At 37.6% G+C, this 13,428-nt stretch overlaps 1 long non-coding RNA gene across 1 annotated transcript; it reads left to right on the top strand.

Moving 5' to 3' along the window:
- The first annotated feature begins 3,831 nt into the window (after nt 1-3,831).
- Nucleotides 3,832-11,379, top strand: LOC118157420. Its single transcript, XR_004746634.1, has 4 exons — nt 3,832-4,639; nt 5,239-5,321; nt 7,306-7,363; nt 9,299-11,379. It is a non-coding gene; the product is annotated as an uncharacterized LOC118157420 (long non-coding RNA).
- Nucleotides 11,380-13,428: the final 2,049 nt, after the last annotated feature.

Below are 13,428 nucleotides of genomic sequence, written 5' to 3'. Positions count from 1 at the left end.
AAAAGAAAAAAAATGAGTTGACAGAGCCACTGTTACAGGCTGAGAATCAGCTCTTCACGGCTCAGAAGTGAAAGAGAGAGATGAAACCAAAGCCTCCTGCAGCATATCTCATCCTAACTCTCTTCTCCCTTCTCAGTACCAAACTGTATTGTCTTAATCTGGAAATGTGATTTATATGTGAAATATCTTGTGGGTGGCAGAGGTGGGGAGCAGAGCTCTACAAAGCTCCCCAGAGCTGCTGACCGAGGTAAATAGTGTGTCATAACACATTTATCAAATAAGAGTGGAAACCGTATAAAACATATAGGAGAGGGAGGGGGGAAACCCGTTCCCCTTTGGGAAGTTACTGAATATTTCAGCCAGTTTATAAAAGTATGTGTGCATGTGTTTGGAAGGGGGGAGATTTTCCTAGCTTCACCTCTGCAAATAAATCATTGGCCTAGGATGTCTGAACAGACAAGGGAAATAGATGAGCGCATTATGGATCAAGGAGGTGTTATTTCTTCCTTGGTTAGTTTGAGGGAGACCACCCAAGCACTGTGGGACTACGATGAGACTGTAAGTTGTGCCTGTAGAGTTCTGAAAGGCTAGGGCTGCAGCCTTTGACATGGTAAGAGGGTGGGGAGTAAAATAAAAGAAACAAAATATTTCTCAAATAGCAGGCATGACTAGTCATTTATCTGAACTTTTGTTGCTAAGACTGTTTTTATTTATTTATTTATTTATTTATTTTTGGCTTTGACAAGGTTGCCAGTATAGATAAAAAGACAAAAAGAAAAGAAAAAAAAATGACAAGGCTGTAATAATGATGCCTATTTTGGAAACACATTGATGTTTAGATGCAATTCCAAATAAATATTAATAATATATTATGTATTTTTTTCACTGTTTGCCACTACAGACTTTGAGAAGTCAAAGTCTGATGGTCTCATTGACATTGAGCAGCATCTTGTATCACAAATTGCCCATTGAAATCAGTGGGAACTACTTATGGAAAGAGGAAACCACTCCGCGTGACAAGCTCACCTTTTAACACCAGTCAGGGGACCTGTGACCACAGAGGGGTGATGCTGGTGTTTTGTAAATGCTCTGCCTTCCATAACCCACGTCTCAGCAGGGTGTTGGCTATGTTCCTGGCGATGGTCTTTGGGGTAATGTGGGAGGCTGGGATGCTGAGCACGTGCCATCATTAAAATGCCTGTATCACATTTCTCAGGAATGGAGCTGTTAACTCCCATATTCAGTCCAGGTTTCATTTTCAGTATTTATCCTGTGCCTACATAAATCTCCCCTGAAGTTTAGATTTGATACAGTGCTGTTCATTTTGTGCCTTAAACTATACCGTGCAGTGCTGCTGCCTGCCCTGCTGAACACCTGCTCTGCTTCACCTCAAAAGTCACCGAGTTTGGCTTGTGAGACAAGAGATATTTTTATTTCTATCTTTTCCCAGTGGTAAGGGGAACCAACCCAAGCAGAGCTGTAACTCTCCCTGGGCAGGTGCAGAACAATTGGTGCTTGTGCTGGAGAACAAGGCTGCAAGAGACTGGGAAGAATCCTTCTCCACCCAAGGGCTTAGGGCACCCAAGGAATGCATCCACAGCTTGTGCTATAAAGTGTGGGCTGTAGTTGCAGCTGTGATTTCTGCATGAGATTTGCAGCCAATGGATCTGCCCCTGCTGTGTTTCCAGCCTGCTTAAAGCAACCCGCTATGTTCCCAGCATGGCCCTGTAGGAAGTGTTGCACATCAGTCAGGCTGGAGGTTATCTGGGGGCTGCTCCATGGCTTTATCCATTTGTGTAGACTACCCACAGACTGGCCGCTAGTGGAGAGGCACTTCCTTGTCTCAAGTCCATTCTTGAAGGTAAATGTTGTATTGTATGTGACTCTAGGTGCACAGCAACTGCTGTGATTCATGCTCCATGAAAAAGTTGCCAATAAAGAGCTAAATAAATGCCAGATATTACCACTAAAGTATAAGGAAAAATTTGGTGTCAGAAATTTCATATAGGGACTTATTATTACTGGATGCATATGAATGGTACCATAAGATTTCTACTGCTGGTATCTGTACTCTGGGGCCAATTACGCCCATTCCTTTATGGGCTGGGAGAGAGGACAGCAAGGATTGCTGCCCTGAAAGGCAGCCTGCAAAGCAGCTGGGTGGCACGTATGTGTAGCGCAGAGCTGAGGAGGGTCTGTGACTCTGTGAATACTTTTAACCTCTCTGGCCCCTCGTGGACAGGTTTTTCCAGCAAGGGTCCTTAGGGGAGCCTTCTTGCTATATTTTTCCTTGCACTTTGCAATTCCTCAGCCCTCTGTGGTATAAGGCAATCTCAGTGCATGAAATGCATGCCTGACAATTCTGCACTTAAATTAATACGTAAGAAACGTAGTACTAAAAAAGGGCCAGAAAAGACTGATCTGTTGTTGAAAGTGTTGTTTAATGCATAATCATTGAAAAGACTCTTCTACACAGAGAAGAAGACAGGTTTCCTTGACATAAAGAATAGGCCTCGATCCCATAATTATTTTGGCAGGTGCTTAATTCCCAAAGTGTGAGTTATCCTATGAAATTCAATGCACACAGTGAGACAAAGGAGTGGGAAGGGAGGAGGAAGGGATTACAGATGTTGAGAGAAAGGCAAGAGGAGCCTTCTGAACAAATGGGACTGAAAGAGGGATTGAAGGAGGAGAGGAAGGGCGATTGGCGGATAAGAATAGGAAGGCAATTCAGATCTGATGTTGAATCAGCATTTGCTGACATGAATGTGACACTAATGGAAAGGATTTGGGAGAAGAACCGTTATAAGCTAATAGATTTGTTCTCTTCAAAACATTCTGCATGCAGGTAATAACATGTACAGACTTTGTTTGTAATAACTTAAAGTGACATCTTTTGGTTTCAAAGAGAATTCACGGTCAGAAACAAGGAATGCCACACTCACCTGTTTTCCTTCGTTTTTTCTTCCTTCTTAAAATTTATTTCTGGAAGTCATTAAAATTCAGATCCCATCATTTGTAACAAATGATGTGAAGTGTTAGGTACAGTACTTGGAGTATATGTTTGTTGAAATGAAGGAAGAGATTCTTCCAACACTTTGGGATTTTATGAATGATTTACATCTGGTGCTAAAGTTCATAAATGAAACGTGGGAGAACCAGATGCTTCATTTCTTGACTGCATCGTGTCTGCACATACTGATGGTGAATTGAAAACAGGAATGTCTCATAAATCAAGAAAATCTATTTTTGTACTCTTGATTTCTATTCCGAACATCCATATAACACCCAAACAAATGTGGTAAAATTGGTTCCTTGAGAAACCCTTTATGTTTAGTAACAGTGTGGACATGTTAATAAAAAAAAAAAAAAAAAAAGAAAAAGAAAAAAGAGAGGGGGGGAAAAAAAGCAACGGAACCAATCTTCAGACTAAAAAAACGCCCAGAATGAGGAACTGCTCTTAGATATCAGCAAAGAAGGCAGTAAACAGAAAGACTGAATGGGACGATTAGGCAAATTCTGGCATTTGTACAAAGAACTGAAGTGTGTAAAATGGAAAGAATAGGGTGACATTTCACAAATTTTAGGGGGAGGGAGGGGAAGAAATTAAAAACTAAAGTTCCTTTTTTTACTGGCATGATAGCTGAAGGCAGAATCTGGCCCATAGTTTGAACAGGGAGACTGATGCTCACTAGCAGAGATTTGCAGAGGGCTGAGTGAAATTCAGATTAAAAAAAATAATAATAATTCATCATCATTTTGGAATGATGCTCTTTGTCTGCCTTCCTTTTTCACTGACATTCATTGGCCTAAGAACTGTACATAGTTTGTTATTGTACTTTGATGTTTCCAGATTTTTTTTCAAAAAGGCTTTTAAGTATCATTTATTGAATTATAACAAAAGAATGAGCAAAAGTCTATGTGCCGATTAGCTTTGTAATAGAACTAATAGATTCAAGTTAGCCCTACCTTACCCACTTCCAAAAAAATAATTTAAAAAAAATTCCTTGGTTTCATAATATGTATTTATTGACACATTTCAATTGATTATTCTACAGTTCCAAAAGTACCTGTGAGAAATGGCAGGGTATCAGTAATAAATTTGACTGAGCACGTTGATCAGGAAAAGGTTACCATGTAGCAGCTGACGCATGGTAGCTGCCCCTGTGCATCCTCTCAGCCTCTAACAAGCAGCTGGCAGTTGGAGTGGGCTCAGCCCCCCGTGCAGGTGGGTGAGGGGAGATTGCCTCACCTTGTGTTTGCTGTGGGGAGATATTGAGCATGCAGGCAGTTCCTGCAGCTCAGAAGAAACTTGATATCTTGTGGTATCTTGTTTGTGTGTATAAGCCATGGATGTGCATGCCTTGCTAGTTCTGTTAACAATTGAAAACAAATGTTTATTTAAATTTATTTACACATCCCACACACAGATTGAGTGTAGGTGTGCTGGCAGGAGTGAGACTTTAGGAAGGCTTTCATAAAGGTGAAGGAAATGGCTTAGCAGCTAGGTTTCAAGGAGACTCCCCAAATGCAAGGAGCAACGTGAGACTGTGGAGGCATTTGTGATGGTATCGAGGTAGGCACTGCTGGCAGAGCAGGTGCAGTTTGTGAGGCAGGGGAGCTGACCTCAGTTTCGGAGGTAGGTAGACATTGTATAAACATGCACTAGTCTGTGTATCTGTTTCTCTCATGGAAGTCAGTGGAAGTTTTGCCTTTTATTTCAATAAGAACAAGAGCAAACCTTCGGGGGTGGTGGTGGTGGTGGTGGTGGTGGTGGGGAGGGAAATATTCCTCCACGATACGCTGGGCATTGCACCCCCTTGCAGACAGAGATGAAGCTACTAAAAGTGGCAGATCTGTTCTGTACTCCTCTTGGTTACCTTCCTGCTCAAAATATGTCCCTAACTAATACAATTTGCTATATGTCATAAAACAGAAAGGAAAGCACTTTTCACACCAAATATCAGAAAAGTGCTCTCTTTTCTCAACTGTGGAAGTAACAGAAATGATGTGTTCATTTTAAATTCCATTCATGTAGGCCCTAATAAAAGCTATTATAAAATACAATTGTGTGGAGACAAAAAGAGAGATAATATCACTATAGCTCAATATAAAATTTAAGTAATTAAGACATGAAAACTATTACACAATTTACTATGAATGCAACATGAATAATAAAATGTTTAACTATTTCACTTCTGTTTTTTTTTTTTTGTTTGTTTGTTTTTTATGTTTGAGGTTGGAATATTGCTGAAGATCTAAATTCCACATTACTTCAGAACATGAGCACGACTGAAAAGTAAGCTAGCTGTGTTTTCCAAGTAAGTTATGTATTTTTAGATGTTGATATAAATATGGAACTTTGTGACACAATGGATTCTACATGAAAAATGTCATTTTCAGGTGATTTTGATGGTAGCTGTAAATAAAACAGGACTTATTGAATGAGCTGTGGAAGTATTTCAGCAGTGCAAGCTAAGCAGCTGCATAATAGTTATGAAATTGTGTAGACAGACTGACAGATCTCAAGATTAAAATAAAAGCATCCATAAGAGTACTGGAAATAAAATTTTTTAAAGTAGGAGTTGTTTAAGCTCTACGTTTTGCTTTTACATGATCCAACACTGCATCCTCTTCTCTGGTGGGCTTCAGCAACCCTACTGGTAAATGGTTGAGAGAAAAGCTCAGTCTAGTCTTTCTCTAGTTGAGTGAATATCACAAATCAGTATATTTAGTACACACTTTATTTTCTTGCACACTGACATACGCATGACAGTCACAGGCGTGTTCCGGCACTGCCTAGTAACACTTAGCAACATCTGCTCTATGATCCAGCACATTTTTTTTTCACTTCATTCCAATCTGATTGTGTATGTTTGTTTTCCTGCTCAAATTTGTGGCAAACAATTTGCTTCATACTGTGTCCAGGCTCTCAATAGAATAGAGTTCTCCTGAATTGAAGGCGCTGATAGCTCGTGTGGGTGGTTCAGTAGGTGGCACTCTTCCCCTTAGATCAGTCCAAGCCGGTGTCCCAGGTGTTACACGGTACACAAAGCAGTAGGCCTGCAGGAAACTAGACTACAGACCCACAACTCACACTGCTGGGGTGTCAGGGATTAACATTTGCCATCGCTCAGATTGGACTGTGTCATCCACTGGATGCAGTTTGTGTAGCATCCTTGGCTGCCATAGCAGGATCCTGCACACCTGCCTCATGCAAAGGTCAGCAGTGTGGACTGTCCTCTTCATCTGGGCAACACTGACCTTCAGGCTACAGTTCCACCCAAAGACAGAAAATGAAGATATAATGGTATGGAAACAAAGCCGAGAGGTCAGTGAGACACAGCTCTGATGTCCAGCATGATTTTTAGGCTAATGCTTTCAAAGAAAAGCTTACCAATCTTGCTTGGTAAATTTGAGAGGAGCTTGTTTGCTTGTTAGGCCTTCAGAAGGTGACATTTGCAGTTCCATTTAAAGTAATTTTGTAATTTTGTAGTTCAAAGAGCTTCAGCAGCCAGGTTCCAAATGTCTCAAACTGGGCACCTTTGTTTATGAAGTGCTCATCTTCACTTCTCTGTGCCTTAATGTTTTGTCTGTAAAATGGAATGGTGAAGGTCTTCATGTCTTACTATATGCCTATAAGCCACAATATGTAAATGGTTGTGATGTGCTTGATAAAAAAAATGAATGAATTGAGCATTGTGTTCATATTTGTTTTTATGATGAAGAAGCTCATTATGAAGACTACCTCCTGGACGCTTTGGGCGTGTGTGTATATATACACACACATATATAGTACATTATGGTCATTAAAAATGCCATAAGTGGGCTGGAATGGAGAAACAAAGTCATCACAATCTGTAAGTGAAGCAGTGACAAATTACAGGCTCCAATTTTGGCCTACAAGGTTTTTATTTTCTTTGTATTTATTTTGTACATCACCATTTCTTCTTAAAATTGATAAATAATTTAATAACTTTTTATAAATTGCTTAGCTATTTACACACATTAAGATCAATCATTAAAAGAACTAAGAAGTAGATACACAGGTTAAAGCTCAGCATAGATTTTATAGAGAAGAAGAGTTGTAGGTTTATGGTTCCTTACTCTCCCCAGTAACTCATCCCATATGTAGTTTAATTTTTGAGATATAAATTATTCATGAATAGTTTTTAGCAATCAGTGAATTAGCCACTTGCAATTAAAAAAAAAAAAAAGAATTGACCTCCTCTTCTTGCATTTAATCTGACTAAAGTCAGTGCCATTGCTGTGTGATTGCATCTCATCTATTTTTATCTGCTGCAGGAACTGTTTGATCCAAAGTGGGCAAAACCATCTTAGAAACATGAGAAAAAAAGAAAAGGTAATTCATGTATATAGATGATAAGACCAAGACTTGACCCACTGTGTGAACTACATTAATTCCACACACTCTTTGCTGGCTAAAAAAAAATAAGAAAAGCTTGCATTCCTGGCAAGCTTTAGAGAACTCTGTGTAGGAAGAGAGTACAGGTCATCCAAAATACAAGCAATACTTTTGAAAAGCTATGAGAACAATCTGGAAAGCCAGATCATACTGACCAAGTGGTCTGATGCCTCCTTTTTGGAAAAACAATGTCATTTTACAGTAGACAACTCTTTTGCCCCTTTACCAAATAAGGTCTGAAAGAAAGAGTTTACTTCTAGCCTTTGACTTAAATTAAAAACACTCTTTGAAGATGTTTGTAAGGAATTAACATTAGATCCTGCCAAATATCATGCTCTCCATTTTGCCAAGACTGCTTTGCCTCACTGCCTCATCGTCTTTTTCATCAGGCCCAAACTGCTGACAGAATATCACTCTAATAGGAAAAGACATCAGTTGGAACAGTTATTAATATAGAAAAGACCATGTTAGAAAAGGGTTAGCCATCTAAATGACCAAGTTCAACAAGACTCTATTAGGGTTGCATTATCTTCCTCCCTGGAGCACATGTGAATTTATGAAGCTTATGCATAAGGCTAAATTAGCCTCCTTATACTTTTTTTCACTCGCTCATTCAATTTTTTATTTTTATTTTTAAAGGCAGCTTTAACATCTTTATCTACTATAGCTTTGACTTCTTCTTATCTTCATAGCTACTACATAATAAATACTTACTTACTCACACATATCACATTGTGGAAAAGACATGTTAGTAAAAAAAGGCAGCTTTAGATGGGGGTGGGAGGTCACCCCAGACAGTAGTGAATAGTGATTAGGAATGTCTCACTCAGTGAGACATCAAAAGGTGTTATTTAGATAGCAAGGAGAACGCAAGAATTTAGAATAACATAAGGTGCTGAGGACAAGATTTCATAGAGAAAAGATGGCTGGTTATATGGAAAGCTGTTGAGATGTCCCAGAGAGATGTAAGAAGATTCAGACCCTGAAACTTGTCTAGTAGAAAAATAGAAAACCCTTGTGAAGTTTCAGTGCAGTAAAGACTAAAAATATGATTGAATAGGTTCAAGGAGTAGGCTACAAGAAACTAATTCAGCAGGAAATTGTAGATGATGTAGACAGATAGAAATTCGATAAGCTTGGCAAGAGAGGGAGAGGAAGACTGGATCATAATGGCAGAGGTATATAGGACAATACATATACATGTTAAAGGTTAAAAAGACTTCTTGCCATATACTTCATTGTTATTGCCATAAATCAGTGCAGGAGATTCTAGAAAGAGCTGAGTGCATTGTAGTAAAAAGTTCTCATCTCGGGTCTTATTTATGCTCTGGTCTCTTCCTTAAAATTTCTGTTCTGGAAATTCTGTAACAAAGTTTATCTTCATTTCCTCTTAACTTTGTAACATAAGACAATAAGTTTGACGATCTTATTGGTGGTTAAAATAAAATTTTATTTTCCATCTATAATCATGAATTCATGAAATGAAAGGAAAATATTTTGTTAAATTTTATTATTTTATACTAAGATGATAAAAGCAAAACTTTCCCCCCATTCATCATATTTAAATGGTAAGAAACACAGAACTTAATGTATTTAGAAGACAAAATGAAATTCAAATAAACAACAGCATACAACATTCATCTCATATGTTATTCTCAAGCATGCACATCTCAGTTGTTTAAAGAGAACATTTTTACTAATATTTTTGTAACCATCCTTTGCCTATCTTTGTCCTGTTGTGCTGGGATGGGAATATTGATGCTAATCTCTGGAAGAGTTTGAAACAAAATGACATATTGTGTTTTGGATCTTAAAATTTGAGTACAGCTTGCTTAAAATTTGAGTACAGGATCTCATTGCTTGTGTTTATAGGATAATGGGCCAGTGTTCAAGACATGAATCCACATTATGCATTCCACAATGTGATGTGTCAGAGCAAAAAGTCCTAAGCTGGTTTATCCTCTAATTGTTCTGGGTTTGTGCAAAAGTCAGTCCCAGAAGTGAAACTTGTGCAGACAACCCCTTCCTCACTTACTTTGCTCAGTCTCATAAATGACACTAACTATCAGCTTTGCTTCCAGAGGTTTTCCAGACCTCTGCTGTTTCTTTTTGGTCTGCCTGTATTTGTCTGCTATTTTTCTCTAGGTCGACATACTCAAAGCAGAGCCTAAGAATGTGAAGATTATCCACTTCCAGTATCTTCTCTTCATGGACAGACTCGTATAGTATCTGCTGATGAATGACAGCTTATTGTTCTTTCTCATTATAGTAACATGTAAATCTACTGACTGTGACTAGGGAAACTGGGAGCTTGTTTGCCCTATAAACTTTCTCAAGTGCCTGCTGGAGGCACAGTGTGTTTCCCCAATCACTGTGCTTCACCAGCAATTTCTGAGAATGCAAAACAAACAAATAATCCTAATGTGCATAGCACGTTACAGGCAGGAAGGATATGTTTTAATGTAAATTGACTTAAAAGTTCTCAGGCTGAATTGCCTGAAGTGGTTAGGAGTTAGCTGATGGTGTATAATAGCTGCTCAGGTTTTTTCTTGCTTCTTGGTGCAGACAGCATTGATTGGCTGGACTGATTATAGCCCTACACGTCAAAAAGGTGCAAGTTGTTCTTAACGCTAGAAAATCGGCTCTTGTGTGAGCAGGCTTAATGCATGATAAGCTATATGGTGTAGACATAAATTTTGTGTGCTTGAAACTGACGTGAACTTTGCTTGTATAACATAGCCATGTAGATATGGCCAATAGCTGTTAGTTTTTGTTGCAGCTCATATTTATTGCTTGTATTTAAAGTAAAAATCAGTACCATGCAATTTTATACAATTCGGGGGAAAAAAAAAAAAAAAAAAAAAAAATGAATTGTCCTTCTGCCAAAGTTTAAGTGCTACATTTTTTCATTAGAATTTAGCAAATGTTCATCTTAAAATAGACTGACAATGGGTCAAACTGCTCCACTTTATCTGTTATGAACTTAAAATTTATCAAAGCTAGTACTCACTCTTCCCAGAACAATTTGTATTTTTGATCCTGGATTTAACTATCAAATTCTCCTTTGAAACTACTGTTTATTAGACATAATATCCTAAAATATTTGAAAAAGATGACTGCAAGTCTTCCGTTTTCACCTCTTTCACCTCTTGCATACGACATGTTATGTATTTGTTTTGGGGTGTTATTATTTTTTGTAAAACTTTATCTCTAATGCAGAAGTAGTGTAGTTTATTCATTGGATATTCTTGAAAAAGGTAGCTGCTTCCTTGTCTGAGCTCTGACATTCCTCTTTATCTTGGCCAGCAATGACCATTCCATGAATGCTGTGAATCAAAGTTTGGAGTATAAACTAATTCTTCCTTCTCCCTTATATTTGTATTCCACTTCATCGTTTGCAGGCCCTCATCTTGAACAGGGACTCTTCTTGATGTCATAATATAACTAATACTAATACTTGAGGGATTAGTGTGATCCAGTATGAGGAAGGGTATCTTCATCTTGCCCTCTTGTGGTAAAGTATATTAAATCCAGGATTTAAAAAGTAGACTAAGCATTGATGGGATTAAACATACTACATATCTTTAAGGAAGGCACATTCATTCTTTAGAGTTTAGTACTAAGTCCCACATTGAACTAAATCCAAAAATGAAATGTAGATTCTGGCATATCTAAAAACGTTGAGCTGGATCTCTTGGTTCTTGCTTTGATGCGGCAATATTCTTCTAGTGCCTGAACAACATCTTGGGTAGAGATGAAAATATAACACAGAGCTTTTTAATTTCATTGTGTTATTTATAACAATTGTCTAAGTCAAATTAGAAGTAAATGGCTACTAATCTTTGTGTGTATGTGTATGTGTGCCCAACGGTTCCTAAATGCCACTAAGAAATTAGAGTAATTTTGATATTAAAATGATTACTACCACTTTTGCAATAAAATGATGCGACTTTAGAAGTCTGTCCCTGATATCTTTCATGATTTAGACATCACACAAGCTATAATTGTGCTATTAAAGGAAAGAGAGCTAATCTTTTTGCATTTGAAGTAAGCCCTCATCATCAGACCCGACAAAGCCAGACAGATCAAAAAAGAGTAAAAAAGAGCATTTAAGGAAATTAGTACAAGTGTCAGTTAAAAGGTAAAAATTAATGCACTTATTATTGAAATACAGTTGAAACCTACGTTCTTTTCATTTCTTTGATATTGCTAAAGCATAAAACATTCAATTAACTTTCCATTGTGTTTGGGGGTAGTGGGGAAAGGCAAGCATTGTCAGTGAAGTGTTAGGTGTGTAGGTGGTGTGTGCAAGGCAAAAATGATTAGATATGAGAAGAGGGTATAGCAAAGGCTTTTACTTTGAAGTCGACAAAGCCAGTCAACTCCTTTAGTATGTTCCAGGACAGTGTTCTTGTATGTACACAGCTTTTCCTGAAGATATAGTATTGAGTCTCTGAGAAGGTAGCATACCTTTCATCCTCACCAGGGAGTATTTCTTTTCCTGATTATTATTATCTATCATTGAAACCTACATGGTTATGCACCTCTTTCCTAATAAAAAGTGAATACAAATAAATTGATAATATTTTAGACCATTGAATAATAGTACTTTGCAACATAAGTGAAATAGATACATTTAATTCCTACTTACCCTCAGCCATAAATATGAATTCCCATGGCTGTATTCTTCTATTATTTGAAAGCTGTTGCTACAAGACCTGATTTGTAAAAACTGATTTAGGATATTTCAAAATATATTCTTGATTTACAACTGTTCTATGTTGACAACATCAAAGCTGCAAAAAATTTCTGGTAATGCAGTAGTTTTGCCATCGTCTGTGCTGTTTAAAGGGAAAGCAGCTTTATATATATATATATATGAAAGCACTGCAATGGTATAAAATGTATAGATGGAAGATATTAAAAATCATACAAAATGGGAATCTTTCTGAACCAATTCAGCTGGTTTGTTAACAAAACACTTCTAATATATCAGTGAAGATTTCCCCCCCCTAATTCCACCATCCTTACATTTTATTTGAATTTCAGTAATATTAAGATGATGCTGTAATGTTTAACATGCTTTAATTAAAAGTATTTACTAATTGGCATAAAATATCTGTGTGATTATTTTTCCATATATTTATGATTTTGCAATAAGAGAACAGCTGCTAAATATTTTCTTACATGCTGATTCCACTTAATCAACATTCTTCTTAATGGAAGTGACAAAAGTTAGAAATTGTGTTTTACAAATGTGTTCCATGAAAACATCAGCATGATGACAAAGTCATGCCCTCTGAGGTACAAATGATCAGGTTTACCACAAAACACTTCTATATGGATAGCAGATAAATCTTAGTTTTAAAATTCTTTGCAATATTGAGCACCTTCCAAGCCAAACGTGTACTAGCACTTAAAGAAAATATTACCAGTTTTAACACCCAAACTCATTTGATGTTTTGATTATTATTCCTATTAATATGCACATGATAGAAGTTAATGCCATACTGACAGATTTAATGCTTTGTAAATGTGCTGAATTAAACTAGAAAGGTAAAAGCAGCCATTACCCTAAGACCTAAAAGAGAGACACTAATCAGCTGGCTTTTTTCCTCCTATCCTTTTTACAGATGGTTGGGAATACAGGTTTTATTTAAGATGCAAGGCTAGAAAAAGCTTAACCACAGGAAAAAGAAAAGGGCTTGACCCTTAAATATTGATTCCATTCTATTGATTACAAGAGATGGGGGTGGAGAGACTTTTTAAAATGTAAGTCTAAAAAAGGCACAAAGCAGAATTAGGTGAAAATCAGCCTGAGCTTTGTTATTTAAAGGACTAAAGAGTTGCTAGATAAAAGGCAAAGTAGAGGGAGATCTGGGCATGCATAGAGTCCAGAGCTGATATCAGGCCTCACAGACTAAGCAGACAAAAGCTCTCTCCGTTCCTGGCAGGACTGCTGTGTCTGTAGACTGCACTGTCAGTGAAAGCTGGGATATCCA

The sequence above is a fragment of the Oxyura jamaicensis genome (genome assembly GCF_011077185.1).
Source record: "Oxyura jamaicensis isolate SHBP4307 breed ruddy duck chromosome 5 unlocalized genomic scaffold, BPBGC_Ojam_1.0 oxy5_random_OJ106697, whole genome shotgun sequence".
NCBI classification, from domain to species: domain Eukaryota; kingdom Metazoa; phylum Chordata; class Aves; order Anseriformes; family Anatidae; genus Oxyura; species Oxyura jamaicensis.
Note: the sequence above shows the minus strand (reverse complement) of the source record. Positions and strands in the feature narration are given on the sequence as shown.